Below are 20350 nucleotides of genomic sequence, written 5' to 3' on the forward strand. Positions count from 1 at the left end.
GTTCTGTGTTTGTAGGGTGCTGGGGTTTGGGATTGAAGCGTCTGTTCCATTTTTTTAGGGTGGTGGGGTTTGGGATTGATCTGTCTGTTCTGTTTTTGTAGGGTGGTGGGGTTTGGGATTGAAGCGTCTGTTCCATTTTTGTAGGTTGGTTGTGTTTGGGATTGATGCGTCTGTTCCGTTTTTGTACGGTGGTGGGGTTTGGGATTTATCTGTCTGTTCTATTTTTGTACGGTGGTGAGGTTTGGGATTGAGGTGTCTGTTCGGTTTTTGTAGGGTGGTGGGGTTTGGGATTGATGTGTCTGTTCGGTATTTGTAGGGTGGTTGGGTTTGTGATTGAAACATCTGTTCGGTTTTTGTAGGGTGGTGGGGTTTGGGATTGATGCGTCTGTTCTGTGTTTGTAGGGTGGTGGAGTTTGGGATTGATGTGTCTGTTCTGTGTTTGTAGGGTGGTGTGGTTTGGGATTGATGTGCCTGTTCGGTTTTTGTAGGGTGGTGGGGTTTGTGATTGAAACGTCTGTTCGGTTTTTGTCGTGTGGTGGGGTTTGGGATTGATGCGTCTGTTCTGTGTTTGAAGGGTGGTGGGGTTTGGGATTGAAGTGTCTGTTCCGTTTTTGTAGGGTGGTGGGGTTTGGGATTGATGTGTCTGTTCCGTTTTTGTAGGGTGGGGGGGTTTTGGGATTGAAGCGTCTTTTCCGTTTTTGTAGGGTGGGGGGTATTGGGATTGATGCGTTTGTTCTGTGTTTGTAGGGTGGTGGGGTTTGGGATTGATGCGTCTGTTCTGTTTTTGTAGGGTGGTGGGGTTTGGGATTGATGCGTCTGTTCGGTGTTTGTAGGCTGGTGGGGTTTGGGATTGATGTGTCTGTTCTGTGTTTGTAGGGTGGTGGGGTTTGGGATTGATGTGTCTGTTCTGTTTTTGTAGTGTGGTGGGTTTTGGGATTGATGCGTCTGTTCTGTGTTTGTAGGGTGCTGGGGTTTGGGATTGAAGCGTCTGTTCCATTTTTTTAGGGTGGGGGGTTTTGGGATTGATGTGTCTGTTCCATTTTTGTAGTGTGGTGGGGTTTGGGATTGAAGCGTCTGTTCCGTTATTGTAGGGTGGGGGGTTTTGGGATTGATGTGTCTGTTCTGTGTTTGTAGGGTGGTGTGGTTTGGGATTGATGTGTCTGTTCTGTGTTTGTAGGGTGGTGGGGTTTGGGATTGATGTGTCTGTTCCGTTTTTGTAGTGTGGTGGGTTTTGGGATTGATGCGTCTGTTCTGTGTTTGTAGGGAGCTGGGGTTTGGGATTGAAGCGTCTGTTCCATTTTTTTAGGGTGGGGGGTTTTGGGATTGATGTGTCTGTTCTGTGTTTGTAGGGTGGTGTGGTTTGGGATTGATGTGTCTGTTCCGTTTTTGTTGTTTGGTGGAGTTTGGGATTGATGCGTCTGTTCTGTGTTTGTAGGGTGGTGGGGTTTGGGATTGATGTGTCTGTTCGGTTTTTGTAGGGAGGTGGGGTTTGGGATTGATGCGTCTGTTCTGTGTTTGTAGGGTGGTGGGGTTTTGGATTGATGTGTCTGTTCTATTTTTGTACGGTGGTGAGGTTTGGGATTGAGGTGTCTGTTCGGTTTTTGTAGGGTGGTGGGGTTTGGGATTGATGTGTCTGTTCGGTATTTGTAGGGTGGTTGGGTTTGTGATTGAAACGTCTGTTCGGTTTTTGTAGGGTGGTGGGGTTTGGGATTGATGCGTCTGTTCTGTGTTTGTAGGGTGGTGGAGTTTGGGATTGATGTGTCTGTTCTGTATTTGTAGGGTGGTGTGGTTTGGGATTGATGTGTCTGTTCGGTTTTTGTAGGGTGGTGGGGTTTGTGATTGAAACGTCTGTTCGGTTTTTGTCGTGTGGTGGGGTTTGGGATTGATGCGTCTGTTCTGTGTTTGAAGGGTGGTGGGGTTTGGGATTGAAGTGTCTGTTCCGTTTTTGTAGGGTTGTGGGGTTTGGGATTGATGCGTCTGTTCCGTTTTTGTTGTTTGGTGGAGTTTGGGATTGATGCGTCTGTTCTGTGTTTGTAGGGTGGTGGGGTTTGGGATTGATGTGTCTGTTCGGTTTTTGTAGGGTGGTGGGGTTTGGGATTGATCTGTCTGTTCGGTTTTTGTAGGGAGGTGGGGTTTGGGATTGATGCGTCTGTTCTTTGTTTGTAGGGTGGTGGGGTTTGGGATTGATGTGTCTGTTCTGTGTTTGTAGGGTGGTGTGGTTTGGGATTGATGTGTCAGTTTGGTTTTTGTAGGGTGGTGGGGTTTGGGATTGATGCGTCCGTTCTGTTTTTGTAGGGTGCTGGGGTTTGGGATTGCTGCGTCTGTTCTGTGTTTGAAGAGTGGTGGGGTTTGGGGTTGAAGTGTCTGTTCCGTTTTTGTAGGGTGGTGGGGTTTGGGATTGAAGCGTCTGTTCTGTTTTTGTAGGGTGGTGGGGTTTGGGATTGATGTGTCTGTTCGGTTTTTGTAGGGTGGTGGGGTTTGGGATTGATGTGTCTGTTCGGTTTTTGTCGGGTGGTTGGGTTTGTGATTGAAACGTCTGTTCGGTTTTTGTAGGGTGATGGGGTTTGGGATTGATGCGTCTGTTCTGTGTTTGTAGGGTGGTGGGGTTTGGGATTGATGTGTCTGTTCTGTGTTTGTAGGGTGGTGTGGTTTGGGATTGATGTGTCAGTTCGGTTTTTGTAGGGTGGTGGGGTTTGTGATTGAAACGTCTGTTCGGTTTTTGTAGTGTGGTGGGGTTTGGGATTGATGCGTCTGTTCTGTGTTTGAAGGGTGGTGGGGTTTGGGATTGAAGTGTCTGTTCCGTTTTTGTAGGTTGGTGGGGTTTGGGATTGATGTATCTGTTCTGTTTTTGCAGGGTGGTGGGGTTTGGGATTGATGTGTCTGTTCCGTTTTTGTAGGGTGGGGTGTTTTGGGATTGAAGCGTCTTTTCCGTTTTTGTAGGGTTGGGGGTTTTGGGATTGATTCGTTTGTTCTGTGTTTGTAGGGTGGTGGGGTTTGGGATTCGTGCGTCTGTTCTGTTTTTGTAGGGTGGTGGGGTTTGGGATTGATGCGTCTGTTCTGTTTTTGTAGGCTGGTGGGGTTTGGGATTGATGCGTCTGTTCCATTTTTGTAGTGTGGTGGGGTTTGGGATTGATGCGTCTGTTCGGTTTTTGTAGGGTGGTGGGGTTTGGGTTGATGTGTCTGTTCAGTTTTTGTAGGCTGGTGGGGTTAGGAATTGAAGCGTCTGTTCCGTTTTTGTAGGGCGGTGGGGTTTGTGATTGAAGAGGTTGTTCCGTTTTTGTAGTTTGGTGGAGGTTGGGATTGATGCGTCTGTTCTGTGTTTGTAGGGTGGTGGGGTTTCGGATCGATGCGTCTGTTGTGTGTTTGTAAGGTGGTGGGTTTTGGGATTGAAGCGTCTGTTCTGTTTTTGTAGGGTGGTGGGGTTTGGGAATGATGTGTCTGTTCCGTTTTTGTAGGGTGGTGGGGTTTGTGATTGAAACATCTGTTCGGTTTTTGTAGGGTGGTGGGGTTTGGGATTGATGCGTCTGTTATGTGTTTGTAGGATGCTGGGGTTTGGGATTGCTGCGTCTGTTCTGTGTTTGAAGGGTGGTGGGGTTTGGGATTGAAGTGTCTGTTCCGTTTTTGTAGGTTGGTGGGGTTTGGGATTGATGCGTCTGTTCTGTTTTTGTAGGGTGGTGGGGTTTGGGATTGATGTGTCTGTTCCGTTTTTGTAGGGTGGGGGGTTTTGGGATTGATGCGTTTGTTCTGTGTTTGTAGGGTGGTGGGGTTTGGGATTGATGCGTCTGTTCTGTTTTTGTAGGGTGGTGGGGTTTGGGATTGATGCGTCTGTTCTGTGTTTGTAGGCTGGTGGGGTTTGGGATTGATGCGTCTGTTCCATTTTTGTAGTGTGGTGGGTTTTGGGATTGATGCGTCTGTTCTGTGTTTGTAGGGTGCTGGGGTTTGGGATTGAAGCGTCTGTTCCATTTTTTTAGGGTGGGGGGTTTTGGGATTGATGTGTCTGTTCTGTGTTTTTAGGGTGGTGTGGTTTGGGATTGATGTGTATGTTCTGTGTTTGTAGGGTGGTGGGGTTTGGGATTGAAGCGTCTGTTCCGTTTTTGTAGGGTGGGGGGTTTTGGGATTGATGTGTCTGTTCTGTGTTTGTAGGGTGCTGGGGTTTGGGATTTATCTGTCTGTTCTATTTTTGTACGGTGGTGAGGTTTGGGATTGAGGTTTCTCTTCTGTTTTTATAGGGTAGTGGGGTTTGGGATTGATGCGTCTGTTCTGTGTTTGTAGGGTGGTCGGGTTTGGGATTGATGCATCTGTTCCGTTTTTGTAGGGTGGTGGGGTTTGGGACTGATGTATGTGTTCCGTTTTTGTAGGGTGGTGGGGTTTGGGATTGATGTGTCTGTTCCATTTTTGTACTGTGGTGGGGTTTGGGATTGATGCGTCTGTTCTGTTTTGCACGGTGGTGGGATTTGGGATTGAGGTGTCTATTCTGTGTTTGTAGGGTGGTGGGGTTTGGAATTGTTGCGTTTGTTCTGTGTTTGTAAGGTGGTGGGGTTTGGGATTGAAGCGTCTGTTCCGTTTTTGTAGTGTGGTGGGGTTTGGGATTGTTGCGTTTGTCCTGTGTTTGTAGGGTGGTGGGGTTTGGGATTGTTGCGTTTGTTCTGTGTTTGTAGGGTGCTGGGGTTTGTGATTGTTGCGTTTGTTCTGTGTTTGTAGGGTGGTGGGGTTTGGGATTGATGTGTCTGTTCCGTTTTTATAGGGTGGTGGGGTTTGGGATTGAATCGTCTGTTCCGTTTTTGTAGGGTGGTGTGGTTTGGGATTAATGCGTCTGTTCTGTGTCTGTAGGGTGGTGTGGTTTGGGATTGATGCGTCTGTTCTGTGTCTGTAGGGTGGTGGGGTTTGGGATTGATGTGTCTGTTCCGTTTTTGTAGGTTGGTTGGGTTTGGGATAGATGCATCTGTTCCGTTTTTGTAGGGTGGTGGGGTTTGGGATTGATGCGTCTGTTCTGTGTTCGTAGGGTGGTGGGGTTTGTGATTGATGTGTCTGTTCCGTTTTTGTACGGTGGTGGGGTTTGTGATTGAAACGTCTGTTCTGTGTTTGTAGGGTGGTTGGGTTTGGGATTCATGCGTCTGTTCTGTGTTTGTAGGGTGGTGGGGTTTGGGATTGATGTGTCTGTTCTGTGTTTGTAGGGTGGTGGGGTTTGGGATTGATGCGCCTGTTCTGTTTTTGTAGGGTCGTGTGGTTTGGGATTGATGAGTCTGTTCGTTTTTGTAGGGTGGTGGGGTTTGGGATTGATGCGTCTGTTCAGTTGTTGTAGGCTGGTGGAGTTTGGGATTGAAGCGTCTGTTCCGTTTTTGTAGGGCGGTGGGGTTTGTGATTGAAGAATCTGTTCCGTTTTTGTAGTTTGGTGGAGTTTGGGATTGATGCGTCTGCTCTGTGTTTGTAGGGTGGTGGGGTTTGGGATCGATGCGTCTGTTCTGTGTTTGTAAGGTGTTGGGTTTTGGGATTGAAGCCTCTGTTCCGTTTTTGTAGGCTGGTGGTGTTTGGGATTGATGCGTCTGTTTAGTCTTTGTAGGGTGGTGGGGTTTGGGATTGAAGCGTCTTTTCTGTTTTTGTAGGGTGGTGGGGTTTGGGATTGATGTGTCTGTTCGGTTTTTGTAGGGTTGTGGGGTTTGGGATTGATGTGTCTGTTCGGTTTTTGTAGGGTGGTGGGGTTTGGGATTGATGCGTCTGTTCTGTGTTTGTTGGGTGGTGGGGTTTGGGATTGATGCGTCTGTTCGGTTTTTGTAGGGTGGTGGGGTTTGGGTTGATGCGTCTGTTCAGTTTTTGTAGGCTGGTGGGGTTAGGAATTGAAGCATCTGTTCCGTTTTTGTAGGGCGGTGGGGTTTGTGATTGAAGAGTTTGTTCCGTTTTTGTAGTTTGGTGGAGGTTGGGATTGATGCGTCTGTTCTGTGTTTGTAGGGTGGTGGGGTTTGGGATCGATGCGTCTGTTGTGTGTTTGTAAGGTGGTGGGTTTTGGGATTGATGCCTCTGTTCCGTTTTTGTAGGCTGGTGGTGTATGGGATTGATGCGTCTGTTTTGTCTTTGTAGGGTGGTGGGGTTTGGGATTGAAGCGTCTGTTCTGTTTTTGTAGGGTGGTGGGGTTTGGGAATGATGTGTCTGTTCCGTTTTTGTAGGGTGGTGGGGTTTGTGATTGAAACATCTGTTCGGTTTTTGTAGGGTAGTGGGGTTTGGGATTGATGCGTCTGTTCTGTTTTTGTAGGGTGCTGGGGTTTGGGATTGCTGCGTCTGTTCTGTGTTTGAAGGGTGGTGGGGTTTGGGATTGAAGTGTCTGTTCCGTTTTTGTAGGTTGGTGGGGTTTGGGATTGATGCGTCTGTTCTGTTTTTGTAGGGTGGTGGGGTTTGGGATTGATGTGTCTGTTCCGTTTTTGTAGGGTGGGGGGGTTTTGGGATTGAAGCGTCGTTTCCGTTTTTGTAGGGTGGGGGGTATTGGGATTGATGCGTTTGTTCTGTGTTTGTAGGGTGGTGGGGTTTGGGATTGATGCATCTGTTCTGTTTTTGTAGGGTGGTGGGGTTTGGGATTGATGCGTCTGTTCTGTGTTTGTAGGGTGGTGGGGTTTGGGATCGATGCGTCTGTTCTGTGTTTGTAAGGTGTTGGGTTTTGGGATTGAAGCCTCTGTTCCGTTTTTGTAGGCTGGTGGTGTTTGGGATTGATGCGTCTGTTTAGTCTTTGTAGGGTGGTGGGGTTTGGGATTGAAGCGTCTGTTCTGTTTTTGTAGGGTGGTGGGGTTTGGGAATGATGTGTCTGTTCCGTTTTTGTAGGGTGGTGGGGTTCGTGATTGAAACATCTGTTCGGTTTTTGTAGGGTGGTGGGGTTTGGGATTGATGCGTCTGTTATGTGTTTGTAGAGTGGTGGGAATTGGGATTGATGTGTCTGTTCTGTGTTTGTAGGGTGGTGGGGTTTGGGATTGATGCGTCTGTTCTGTTTTTGTAGGGTGCTGGGGTTTGGGATTGCTGCGTCTGTTCTGTGTTTGAAGGGTGGTGGGGTTTGGGATTGAAGTGTCTGTTCCGTTTTTGTAGGTTGGTGGGGTTTGGGATTGATGCGTCTGTTCTGTTTTTGTAGGGTGGTGGGGTTTGGGATTGATGTGTCTGTTCCGTTTTTGTAGGGTGGGGGGGTTTTGGGATTGAAGCGTCTTTTCCGTTTTTGTAGGGTGGGGGGTATTGGGATTGATGCGTTTGTTCTGTGTTTGTAGGGTGGTGGGGTTTGGGATTGATGCATCTGTTCTGTTTTTGTAGGGTGGTGGGGTTTGGGATTGATGCGTCTGTTCTGTGTTTGTAGGGTGGTGGGGTTTGGGATCGATGCGTCTGTTCTGTGTTTGTAAGGTGTTGGGTTTTGGGATTGAAGCCTCTGTTCCGTTTTTGTAGGCTGGTGGTGTTTGGGATTGATGCGTCTGTTTAGTCTTTGTAGGGTGGTGGGGTTTGGGATTGAAGCGTCTTTTCTGTTTTTGTAGGGTGGTGGGGTTTGGGATTGATGTGTCTGTTCGGTTTTTGTAGGGTTGTGGGGTTTGGGATTGATGTGTCTGTTCGGTTTTTGTAGGGTGGTGGGGTTTGGGATTGATGCGTCTGTTCTGTGTTTGTAGGGTGGTGGGGTTTGGGATTGATGCGTCTGTTCGGTTTTTGTAGGGTGGTGGGGTTTGGGTTGATGCGTCTGTTCAGTTTTTGTAGGCTGTTGGGGTTAGGAATTGAAGCATCTGTTCCGTTTTTGTAGGGCGGTGGGGTTTGTGATTGAAGAGTTTGTTCCGTTTTTGTAGTTTGGTGGAGGTTGGGATTGATGCGTCTGTTCTGTGTTTGTAGGGTGGTGGGGTTTGGGATCGATGCGTCTGTTGTGTGTTTGTAAGGTGGTGGGTTTTGGGATTGATGCCTCTGTTCCGTTTTTGTAGGCTGGTGGTGTATGGGATTGATGCGTCTGTTTTGTCTTTGTAGGGTGGTGGGGTTTGGGATTGAAGCGTCTGTTCTGTTTTTGTAGGGTGGTGGGGTTTGGGAATGATGTGTCTGTTCCGTTTTTGTAGGGTGGTGGGGTTTGTGATTGAAACATCTGTTCGGTTTTTGTAGGGTGGTGGGGTTTGGGATTGATGCGTCTGTTATGTGTTTGTAGAGTGGTGGGAATTGGGATTGATGTGTCTGTTCTGTGTTTGTAGGGTGGTGGGGTTTGGGATTGATGCGTCTGTTCTGTTTTTGTAGGGTGCTGGGGTTTGGGATTGCTGCGTCTGTTCTGTGTTTGAAGGGTGGTGGGGTTTGGGATTGAAGTGCCTGTTCCGTTTTTGTAGGTTGGTGGGGTTTGGGATTGATGCGTCTGTTCTGTTTTTGTAGGGTGGTGGGGTTTGGGATTGATGTGTCTGTTCCGTTTTTGTAGGGTGGGGGGGTTTTGGGATTGAAGCGTCTTTTCCGTTTTTGTAGGGTGGGGGGTATTGGGATTGATGCGTTTGTTCTGTGTTTGTAGGGTGGTGGGGTTTGGGATTGATGCGTCTGTTCTGTTTTTGTAGGGTGGTGGGGTTTGGGATTGATGCGTCTGTTCGGTGTTTGTAGGCTGGTGGGGTTTGGGATTGATGTGTCTGTTCTGTGTTTGTAGGGTGGTGGGGTTTGGGATTGATGTGTCTGTTCTGTTTTTGTAGTGTGGTGGGTTTTGGGATTGATGCGTCTGTTCTGTGTTTGTAGGGTGCTGGGGTTTGGGATTGAAGCGTCTGTTCCATTTTTTTAGGGTGGGGGGTTTTGGGATTGATGTGTCTGTTCTGTGTTTGTAGGGTGGTGTGGTTTGGGATTGATGTGTCTGTTCTGTGTTTGTAGGGTCGTGGGGTTTGGGATTGAAGCGTCTGTTCCGTTTTTGTAGGGTGGGGGCTTTTCGGATTGATGTGTCTGTTCTGTGTTTGTAGGGTGCTGGGGTTTGGGATTGAAGCGTCTGTTCCATTTTTTTAGGGTGGTGAGGTTGGGGATTGAGGTGTCTCTTCTGTTTTTGTAGGGTAGTGGGGTTTGGGATTGATGCGTCTGTTCTGTGTTTGTAGGGTGGTCGGGTTTGGGATTGATGCATCTGTTCCGTTTTTGTAGGGTGGTGGGGTTTGGGACTGATGTGTGTGTTCCGTTTTTGTAGGGTGGTGGTGTTTGGGATTGATGTGTCTGTTCCATTTTTGTACTGTGGTGGGGTTTGGGATTGATGCGTCTGTTCTGTTTTGCACGGTGGTGGGATTTGGGATTGAGGTGTCTATTCTGTGTTTGTAGGGTGGTGGGGTTTGGAATTGTTGCTTTTGTTCTGTGTTTGTAAGGTGGTGGGGTTTGGGATTGAAGCGTCTGTTCCATTTTTGTAGGGTGGTGGGGTTTGGGATTGTTGCGTTGTTCTGTGTTTGTAGGGTGGTGGGGTATGGGATTTGTGCGTTTGTTCCGTGTTTGTAGGGTGCTGGGGTTTGTGATTGTTGCGTTTGTTCTGTGTTTGTAGGGTGGTGGGGTTTGGGATTGTTGCGTTTGTTCTGTGTGTGTAGGGTGGTGGGGTTTGGGATTGATGTGTCTGTTCCGTTTTTGTAGGGTGGTGGGGTTTGGGATTGAATCGTCTGTTCCGTTTTTGTAGGGTGGTGTGGTTTGGGATTGATGCGTCTGTTCTGTGTCTGTAGGGTGGTGGGGTTTGGGATTGATGTGTCTGTTCCGTTTTTGTAGGTTGGTTGGGTTTGGGATTGATGCATCTGTTCCGTTTTTGTAGGGTGGTGGGGTTTGGGATTGATACTTCTGTTCTGTGTTCGTAGGGTGGTGGGGTTTGTGATTGATGTGTCTGTTCCGTTTTTGTACGGTGGTGGGGTTTGTGATTGAAACGTCTGTTCGGTTTTTGTAGGGTGGTGGGGTTTGGAATTGATGCGTCTGTTCTGTGTTTGTAGGGTGGTTGGGTTTGGGATTCATGCGTCTGTTCTGTGTTTGTAGGGTGGTGGGGTTTGGGATTGATGTGTCTGTTCTGTGTTTGTAGGGTGGTGGGGTTTGGGATTGATGCGTCTGTTCTGTTTTTGTAGGGTCGTGTGCTTTGGGATTGATGCGTCTGTTCGTTTTTTGTAGGGTGGTGGGGTTTGGGATTGATGCGTCTGTTCAGTTGTTGTAGGCTGGTGGAGTTTGGGATTGAAGCGTCTGTTCCGTTTTTGTAGGGCGGTGGGGTTTGTGATTGAAGAATCTGTTCCGTTTTTGTAGTTTGGTGGAGTTTGGGATTGATGCCTCTGTTCTGTTTTTGTAGGGTGGTGGGGTTTGGGATCGATGTGTTTGTTCCATTTTTGAAGGGTGGTGGGGTTTGGGATTGATGCGTCTGTTCTGTTTTTGTAGGGTAGTGGGGTTTGGGATTGATGTGTTCCGTTTTTGTAGAGTGGTGGGATTTGGGATTGATGTGTCTGTTCTGTGTTTGTAGGGTGGTGGGGTTTGGGATTGATGCGTCTGTTCTGTTTTTGTAGGGTGGTGGGGTTTGGAATTGATGTGTCTGTTCCGTTTTTGTAGGGTGGGGAGTTTTGGGATTGATGCGTCTGTTCAGTGTTTGTAGGGTGGTGGGGTTTGGGATTGATGTGTCTGTTCTGTGTTTGTAGGGTGGTGGGGTTTGGGATTGATGTGTCTGTTCTGTGTTTGTAGGGTGGTGGGGTTTGGGATTGATGCGTCTGTTCTGTTTTTGTAGGGTCGTGTGGTTTGGGATTGATGCGTCTGTTCGTTTTTTGTAGGGTGGTGGGGTTTGGGATTGATGCATCTGTTCAGTTGTTGTAGGCTGGTGGAGTTTGGGATTGAAGCGTCTGTTCCGTTTTTGTAGGCGGTGGGGTTTGTGATTGAAGAATCTGTTCCGTTTTTGTAGTTTGGTGGAGTTTGGGATTGATGTGTCTGATCCGTTTTTGTAGGGTGGTGGGGTTTGGGATTGAGGTGTCTGTTCGGTTTTTGTAGGCTGGTGGGGTTTGTGATTGAAACGTCTGTTCGGTTTTTGTAGGGTGGTGGGTTCTGGTATTGATGCGTCTGTTCTGTGTTTGAAGGGTGGTGGGGTTTGGGATTGATGTGTCTGTTCCGTTTTTGTAGGTTGGTGGGGTTTGGGATTGATGCGTCTGTTCTGTTTTTGTAGGGTGGTGGGCTTTGGGATTGATGTGTTTGTTCCATTTTTGAAGGGTGGTGGGGTTTGGGATTGATGCGTCTGTTCTGTTTTTGTAGGGTAGTGGGGTTTGGGATTGATGTGTTTGTTCCGTTTTTGTAGAGTGGTGGGGTTTGGGATTGATGTGTCTGTTCTGTGTTTGTAGGGTGGTGGGGTTTGGGATTGATGCGTCTGTTCTGTTTTTGTAGGGTGGTGGGGTTTGGAATTGATGTGTCTGTTCCGTTTTTGTAGGGTGGGGAGTTTTGGGATTGATGCGTCTGTTCAGTGTTTGTAGGGTGGTGGGGTTTGGGATTGATGTGTCTGTTCCGTTTTTGTAGGGTGGGGTTTTTGGGATTGATGCGTCTGTTCTGTGTTTGTAGGGTGGTGGGGTTTGGGATTGATGTGTCTGTTCCGCTTTTGTAGGGTGGGGTTTTTGGGATTGATGTGTCTGTTCTGTGTTTGTAGGGTGGTGGGGTTTGGGATTGATGTGTCTGTTCTGCGTTTGTAGGGTGTTGGGGTTTGGGATTGATACGTCTGTTCCATTTTTGTAGGGTGCTGGGGTTTGGGATTGAAGCGTCTGTTCCATTTTTGTAGGGTGGTGTGTTTTGGGATTGATGCGTCTGTTCTGTGTTTGTAGGGTGGTGGGGTTTGGGATTGATGTGTCTGTTCTGTGTTTGTAGGGTAGTTGGGTTTGGGATTGATGTGTCTGTTCTGTGTTTGTAGGGTGGTGGGGTTTGGGATTGATGTGTCTGTTCTGTGTTTGTAGGGTGGTGGGGTTTGGGATTGATGCGTCTGTTCCATTTTTGTAGGGTGGTGGGGTTTTGGATTGATGTGTCTTTTCGGTTTTTGTAGGGCGGTGGGGTTTGGGCTTGATGCGTCTGTTCTGTTTTTGTAGGGTGGTGGGGTTTGGGATTGATGCGTCTGTTCTGTTTTTGTAGGGTGGTGGGGTTTGGGATAGATGTGTCTGTTCTGTGTTTGTAAGGTGTTGGGTTTTGGGATTGAAGCCTCTGTTCCGTTTTTGTAGGCTGGTGGTGTTTGGGATTGATGCGTCTGTTTTGTCTTTGTATGGTGGTGGGGTTTGGGATTGAAGCGTCTTTTCTGTTTTTGTAAAGTGGTGGGGTTTGGGATTGATGTGTCTGTTCGGTTTTTGTAGGGTGGTGGGGTTTGGGATTGATGCGTCTGTTCTGTGTTTGTAGGGTGGTGGAGTTTGGGATTGATGTGTCTGTTCTGTGTTTGTAGGGTGGTGGGGTTTGGAATTGATGCGTCTGTTCTGTTTTTGTAGTGTGGTGGGGTTTGGGATTGATGTGTCTGATCCGTTTTTGTAGGGTGGTGGGGTTTGGGATTGAGGTGTCTGTTCGGTTTTTGTAGGCTGGTGGGGTTTGTGATTGAAACGTCTGTTCGGTTTTTGTAGGGTGGTGGGTTCTGGTATTGATGCGTCTGTTCTGTGTTTGAAGGGTGGTGGGGTTTGGGATTGATGTGTCTGTTCCGTTTTTGTAGGTTGGTGGGGTTTGGGATTGATGCGTCTGTTCTGTTTTTGTAGGGTGGTGGGCTTTGGGATTGATGTGTTTGTTCCATTTTTGAAGGGTGGTGGGGTTTGGGATTGACGCGTCTGTTCTGTTTTTGTAGGGTAGTGGGGTTTGGGATTGATGTGTTTGTTCCGTTTTTGTAGAGTGGTGGGGTTTGGGATTGATGTGTCTGTTCTGTGTTTGTAGGGTGGTGGGGTTTGGGATTGATGCGTCTGTTCTGTTTTTGTAGGGTGGTGGGGTTTGGAATTGATGTGTCTGTTCCGTTTTTGTAGGGTGGGGAGTTTTGGGATTGATGCGTCTGTTCAGTGTTTGTAGGGTGGTGGGGTTTGGGATTGATGTGTCTGTTCCGTTTTTGTAGGGTGGGGTTTTTGGGATTGATGCGTCTGTTCTGTGTTTGTAGGGTGGTGGGGTTTGGGATTGATGTGTCTGTTCCGTTTTTGTAGGGTGGGGTTTTTGGGATTGATGTGTCTGTTCTGTGTTTGTAGAGTGGTGGGGTTTGGGATTGATGTGTCTGTTCTGCGTTTGTAGGGTGTTGGGGTTTGGGATTGATACGTCTGTTCCATTTTTGTAGGGTGCTGGGGTTTGGGATTGAAGCGTCTGTTCCAGTTTTGTAGGGTGGTGTGTTTTGGGATTGATGCGTCTGTTCTGTGTTTGTAGGGTGGTGGGGTTTGGGATTGATGTGTCTGTTCTGTGTTTGTAGGGTAGTTGGGTTTGGGATTGATGTGTCTGTTCTGTGTTTGTAGGGTGGTGGGGTTTGGGATTGATGTGTCTGTTCTGTGTTTGTAGGGTGGTGGGGTTTGGGATTGATGCGTCTGTTCCATTTTTGTCGGGTGGTGGGGTTTTGGATTGATGTGTCTTTTCGGTTTTTGTAGGGCGGTGGGGTTTGGGCTTGATGCGTCTTTTCTGTTTTTGTAGGGTGGTGGGGTTTGGGATTGATGCGTCTGTTCTGTTTTTGTAGGGTGGTGTGGTTTGGGATAGATGTGTCTGTTCTGTGTTTGTAGGGTGGTGGGATTTTGGGATTGAAGCCTCTGTTCCATTTTTGTAGGGTGGTGGGGTTTGGGATTGATGTGTCTGTTCTATTTTTGTAGTGTTGTGGGGTTTGGTGGTTAATGGTTGTGCTGCCCTTATTTTCTTTCTTGGTTTCATGGCTACCTGGAGAATTGAAGAATTGCAGAATAGCATACTTTGATGATAAGTGAACTTTTGAACCTCTTTGTCCTAATGCTACGATGCCTCCTACCTGATAGTAGGGGCTTAAAGAGATTGTTAGGTGGATGGAAGGGATCATCAATAATGCTAAGGCCACAGTGTGCGCAGTGCTCCTGATAAATGTTTCTGATGGTTGAAAGAAAGACCCTGATGATCTTCTCAGTAGTTCTCACTATCCTTTGTCGGGACTTGTGGTCAGATGCCTTGCTATTCCCTCACCAGACAGTGATGCAGCTGGTTATGACGCATTCAATGGTGCAACTGTCGGGGTTGCTTAGAATGGGTCAGACTCACATCGTTGTGCTTACACGATTCCACCAGCCGCTCCACCTCCTCTCTGTATGCCATCTCATCGTCGTTGTTGATGAGGCCATCCACTGCTGTGTCATCAGTGAACTTGATGATATCACTTGAACTGAATCTCACAGTGCAGTCGTGCATCAGCAACCCTGGGGACGGGTGGGGGAGGTGGTGGTTGTGCTTAGCATGCTGGAGTTGGAGATGTTGCAGTCAACATCTGTCAAGAAGTCCAGTATCCAGTTACAGAGAGAGGTGTAAACATTCAATAAACTGGCTTTAACAGCACTTCCTTCAATTCTGCTGCATCATGGCTTTGTTTGTTGCTTTCTCCCATGTTCCATGCAGCAGTTCAGCAAGGCTGCACTTCCCAAACTCGTGACTTCCAACAGCAGGAAAGGCTTTAAGGAACTGATGCGTGGAACACATCAGCACTAAATTCTCTTCCATGTTGCCCACTACCCTCGGCTGGACATTTAATGATTTTCTTCATCATTACTGGATCAACATTTTGTAATGTTAATGACATTACATGAGTATCTCCACCACATGAGCAACAGTGGTTTAAGTTGAAAACTGTAATGGTTTCTCAAGGGCATCAATAAAAAAATATAGAAATATAGAAAGCAATAAATGCAAGCTTAGCCAGAGGCACCCACATCTTGTGAATTAAATAAAAGAGTTACTTCCCTGCTGGCTGTACTTTTCGAAAGGACATTGGTTAATGGGGCACCAAGGACAACCGCACATGTGCTTGTAGTGCTCATGAGTCAATAGATCCAATGTCACATGGTGTTTACCTCTCAATAAACTATCGTCCCACTCACATCCTTGAAAGAAAATCTCAGGAAAGAAATTGCAACAAGATTCCTTCTGAAAGGAGAGTGAAAGACAAAAGCCAGCCAGCGATTCAATAGAAAGATAAAGCCTCAAGCCAGCAATGAGGTATCAGCCTTGCTCTCTTTAAACTCATGGGACTGAATACAGGATCCATTGAACCTGACTGACCTTGCTCAACAATAGATTGCGTGCTAAACCCCACAGGTTATAAACACAATTAGTTCTTACAGTGGTTCAACTAAATACGATATGTTTCACCTTCTGAATGTGCTTATTCAAAATTGATCACTATCAACAAAACTTTCTCAAACTCATCTACTTCTAAAACAATTGGACACATTCAATTTATTTAATATCTATTCTCTCACCAAATTTTTCTCAGCCAGTCAGAACTGAAGAGGGACAATTCCACAAGGACTTTCATTTGCCTCATCATAGCAGCAATCCTTTGAGTTTTTTAGGAGTGCAAAAAATTCTTCTATGACTCTGATGTACACATGCACACACTTAACTGTACTGTTAGCATCCTGACATTAGAAGTAAGTGAAACTGACTCTCCTGGCCCTCAACCCCAGTCCCAAACCCTGAAGCACATCCATCGCATTCTGCAGCCATATCCTGAGGGTAGCTCAGTTCCTGGCATTCCCTCATCCCACAAACTTCCCATTCCATGGCAGAACCCTGTTTGCAAAGATGGAATCCTTCTGGTGGTTTTAGCATCATGCAGTAAACCACAAAGGCAGTGTGCCGTAAATCTATTGAGGACCTCAACATAAAAGTGATATGCATGCCACTTCAATATGTTTCGAGAGATATCTAAGGAAAATAGCAATGATTCAACAAGAGAATTAGGAAAGTACTGATATAAAAACATGTATTGCAGGATGATATAAGTCACAAAGGTTGGGGGTGTTGTGGATAGTATGGAGGGCTGTCAGAGTTTACAGTGGGACATCAACAAGTTGCAAAACTGGGCTGAGAAGTGGCAGGTGGAGTTTAACCCAGATAAGTGATACATTTTGATAGGTCAAATATGGTAGATGATAGTTTTTATGGTAGGACTCCTGGCAGTGTGGAGGATCAGAGGGTCTTGTGGTCCTAGTCCATAGAACACTCGGACTCTGTGGTTAAGAAGGCATACGGTGCATTGGCCTTCATCAATCGTGGGATTGTGTTTAGGAGCCAAGAGGTAATGTTGCAGCTCTAGGAACCTGGTTGGACCCCACTTGGAGGATTGTGCTGAGTTCTGGTCACTTCACTACAGGAAGGATGTTGGAACCATAGAAAGGGTGCAGAGGAAACTTACAAGGATGTTGCCTGGATTGGAGAGCATGCCTTATGAGAATAGGTTGAGTGAACTCAGCCTTTTCTCCTTGGAGTGACGGAGGATGAGAGGTGACCTATTAGAGGTGTATAAGATGATGAGAGGCATTGATCATGTGGATAGTCGGAGAATTTTTCCCAGGGTTGAAGTGGCTAATACAAGAGGGCATGGTTTTAAGGTGTTTGGAAGTAGGTACAGAGGAGATGTCAGGGGTATGTTTTTTTTTACTCAGATTGGTGAGTGTGTGGAATGAGCTGTTGGCGACAGTGGTGGAGGTGGATGCAATAGGGTCTTTTAAGAGACTCCTAGATAGGTACATGGAGCTTAGAAAAATAGAGGGCTACGGAAACTCTAGCTGATTTCCAAAGTAAGGACATGTTTGTACGCAGCTTTGCAGGCCGAAGGGCCTGTATTGTGCTATAGGCTTTCTATGATTCCATGCTTTTAAGTCCACTGCCACTATTCTTATTTTTTGGCTTTAATATTTTTTGACTGTTATATCCATTATACAACTCCCAATCTTTCTCTCCAATGATTTCAATATATGTGGTATTTAAGAATGAATTTGTATCTAGCATTAGCTGCTTTACTCTGTCTGAGTTAAGTTTTGCAGTGGTAATATTGAGAGTGTGTCTCTAGAAAAATATTTACTTTTATTTCAAATGTCAAAATTTTGGTGAAAGTGTTCATTTAAGAAACAGTGGTACGATAATTTTCTCACGAAATCCAAAAATTTCAAAGTTAATGAATTACATTTAATGTCATTATGCAGTAATGCTGAAACTGGAGAGGGTTCAAAGGAGGTTCATGAAAATGATTCCAGGATTGAATGCCTTGTCATATTAAGAGTGTTTTATGGTTCTGGGCCTGTGCTCACTGGAATTCAGAAGAATGAGGGGTGACCTCATTGAAACCTATTGAATGGTGAAAGACCTGATAGAATGATGTAGAGAGGATGTTCCTATGGTGGGAGCATCTAAGACCAGAGAACACAGCCTCAGAATAGTGGGTCATCCGTTTAGAACAACAATCAGGAGGAATTTCTTTTGTCAGAGAGTGGTGAATCTTGGAATTATTTGCTACAAGCAGACGTAGAAGCCAAGTCTTTATGTATATTTAAGGTAGAGGTTGATAGATTCTTGATTGGTCAGGGCATGAAGGGATATGGAGAGAAGGCAGGAGACGGGCTGAGAGGAAAATTGGATCAGCCATGATGAAATGGTGAAGTGGACTCAATGGGCCAAATGGCCTAATTCTGCTCCTATATCTTATGGCTTCATTGTCAAATTTTGAATGATATAATGATTTCATCCATGGAGAGGAACATTTACAGTGTAATGTTATCGAGATCAGGGTAAACACTTCCTCCTTTCCTCTACACATTGTCAATTGTCTTCAGGATCTAATTGACAAATCCTGAAAGGAATTTACTTTGAAATTTCACATGCAGAGCAATTAACACCTCAGAAGATGCAGCACCCAATAAATTCTGCCTAGATCATCTGTTCAAGACCTCAAGAGGAACTTGTAATCTTGGGTTTTCTACTTTTGCAGAAATAAACGAACATGTTAATATAATGCGGCAAAATTGCTCAAAACCTAGAATACTCAGTGCAAACCAGCACAGCAGTAACTATCTGATGTCCTGTCCACTGGTCTGCATATTGACTTCCTCAATCAATAGTATGGTCACAGTGTATCCTATCCATTGGGGCAAATCTGCAAATCTTTTCTGGTAGCATCTCTGAACAAACAGCTTGGTAAGGAGTCTTATTCTGACCTTGTGTCTGAAGCTGTCCAGTCACCCCTGTTTGCATTAGCAGGGAGAGGTTGAATTGCACCCTGTTGCAAATACTGCCCCAATCCCACATGTTATGAATGCTGCTCAGGTGATAATTGTTATTCTAATTTAAGCAATGATCAGTAGTGGAGAATAAAATAAGCATGTTTTTAATGATATTTGTGGAACCATTCCAATGCACAAGTAAAAGCTGTCAATTCTGTATGAAAACCTGTGCTTATTTGCACCAGTTGACAAGTCAGAGCTAGAAAAACCACAATGGAATTCAGAGAAGAAATTCCTGACACTGATTACCTTGCCGCGCCCTGCTCAACCTATTCTTAGCTCCAATTAACATCAACATGAAGTGTACAGCCTACATTTCTGAAGTTAATCCTCACACATTGATAATAACATATCATCACACAATGCATAGCTGTCATTAGTCCCTGTGTGATTACTGGAATATTTGTCCAATCATTATGAACAATTGTGATTGCTGTTTACATCAACTGAATTTCCACTGATGATCCACTAATCTCCCTTGTATGAAAGGGCTAGACACTTGAGCTGACATACTGTAGTAGAGCCGGGCCTGGCAGAAGAAGAGAGGACAGACTCAAGCTATATATTTCCTGGTAACTAGGTGTCAAATATAAACTGATGTTGCTTTACCGTGTTGTATTGTGGGATTTAAAGAAGTACTAATGCATTGAGATTGAACATGAATAAAATTTGAAGGAACTTTCCAAGCCATCATTACAGGGACATCTAAACAGTTTGCATGTCTTTTCTCAGACCACGTATTACTTGGAGTCATGCAGACATTGGATTCATGAAAAAAAAAGGATGCTGGACCAACAGTCCTAAATCCCACAGTGAAGTTATCTATAGCCTGCAATTAGTGTTGGAAATTAAGTCTATGTGTGCAGCCAAGAGCGGCAGGGTTTCATGTCTTGCTGCCACAAGGCAAATACCCATGAAGACCAAGCAGTTCTGAGGCATTTTCATTCATCTTTCACACATCCTTTACCAAACAGCACAAGAAACTGCAAAATCAACTGATGGTTAGAAGTGGTACCAAAGAACATACCCCCTTCAGTGACTCACCGCCGTCATCGACTTGCCCCCCCCCTTCTGCTTGCCCTGCCACTCAACACGGTCATGGATGATCTACACCAAAACCTGATCCATTCGTCTGTCCCTATTCTCCACTCCCCTCCACTCTATCAAAAATGTCTCTACTTCCACTTTAAATACTTCTGATGATCTAGAACAGGGGTGGGCAAACTTTTTGACTTGTAGGCCACAAACTGTTCTAAAATTTGACAGGGGGGCCGGACCAGGAGCAGATGGACGGAGTGTTTTGGTAATACACCTTATAAGAGAAAATAAAGTATCATGGGATATGTAGAAAACATGTGCTTTAATTTCAATTGAAAATGAACAAATGCATTACAACAAAATATCTGTCTTTGAAGTCCCATGGTATTTAGCTATTTATTGAAATGACTTTTAAAACGCTGAAAATTAAATGAATAAAATACAGCTTTTTTAATAATAACAGTTATTATTTTAAAGCACTGAAAATTCTGTTATCCTTCAAGATATTATCATCATCACTCTCCTCCTGACTGTCTTGATTTCAAAAACGGTAGGAGATGCAGTTCTACTTGTCCTGCTCCTTCTTATTCAATTGTCCCCGTGCCAAAACTCAACAACGACCAGCACAAAGATAGAACAGTGACAGCGCGCCAGTATGCGGAGCGCGTTATTTGATCTGGAGCGCATTTTTTTTTGAGAACGTACGTGCACCTGCGCACTACTCATGTCCATCACTTAACAGAAATGACATGTAACATGTAAGGCTTATTGAAAAAAATATTTTCAAATGCATTTTATACATAACACAACGAAGAATCTTATTTTTAATTTCAGTGGGAACAGTGTTGTTGGTCTCCCTTTTTAGCCAGCGCATCAAAGTCTGGATTTAGTTTTGTTGTGGCGATTCTCAGGATGGATCTGAGGTGTTGGTCAGTTAACTTGGATCTGTGGCTGGCTTTGTTGATGTTCATGACGCTGAACGCCTGTTCACACAAATAGGTCGAGCCGAACAAAGAGTAAAGCGCAAATGTGGAGTAATACGCTGCACCTCAACAAAGGTCAATGTATTTAGAGTGCGTCATCTATTGGGAAAACACCAGAATTGCAGGGAAAAAAATTAACAAGGTTTATTAATATGAAGTTCTGCGGGCCGGATTAAAAAG

This window comes from Hypanus sabinus, chromosome 2, assembly GCF_030144855.1.
Source record: "Hypanus sabinus isolate sHypSab1 chromosome 2, sHypSab1.hap1, whole genome shotgun sequence".
NCBI lineage: Eukaryota > Metazoa > Chordata > Chondrichthyes > Myliobatiformes > Dasyatidae > Hypanus > Hypanus sabinus.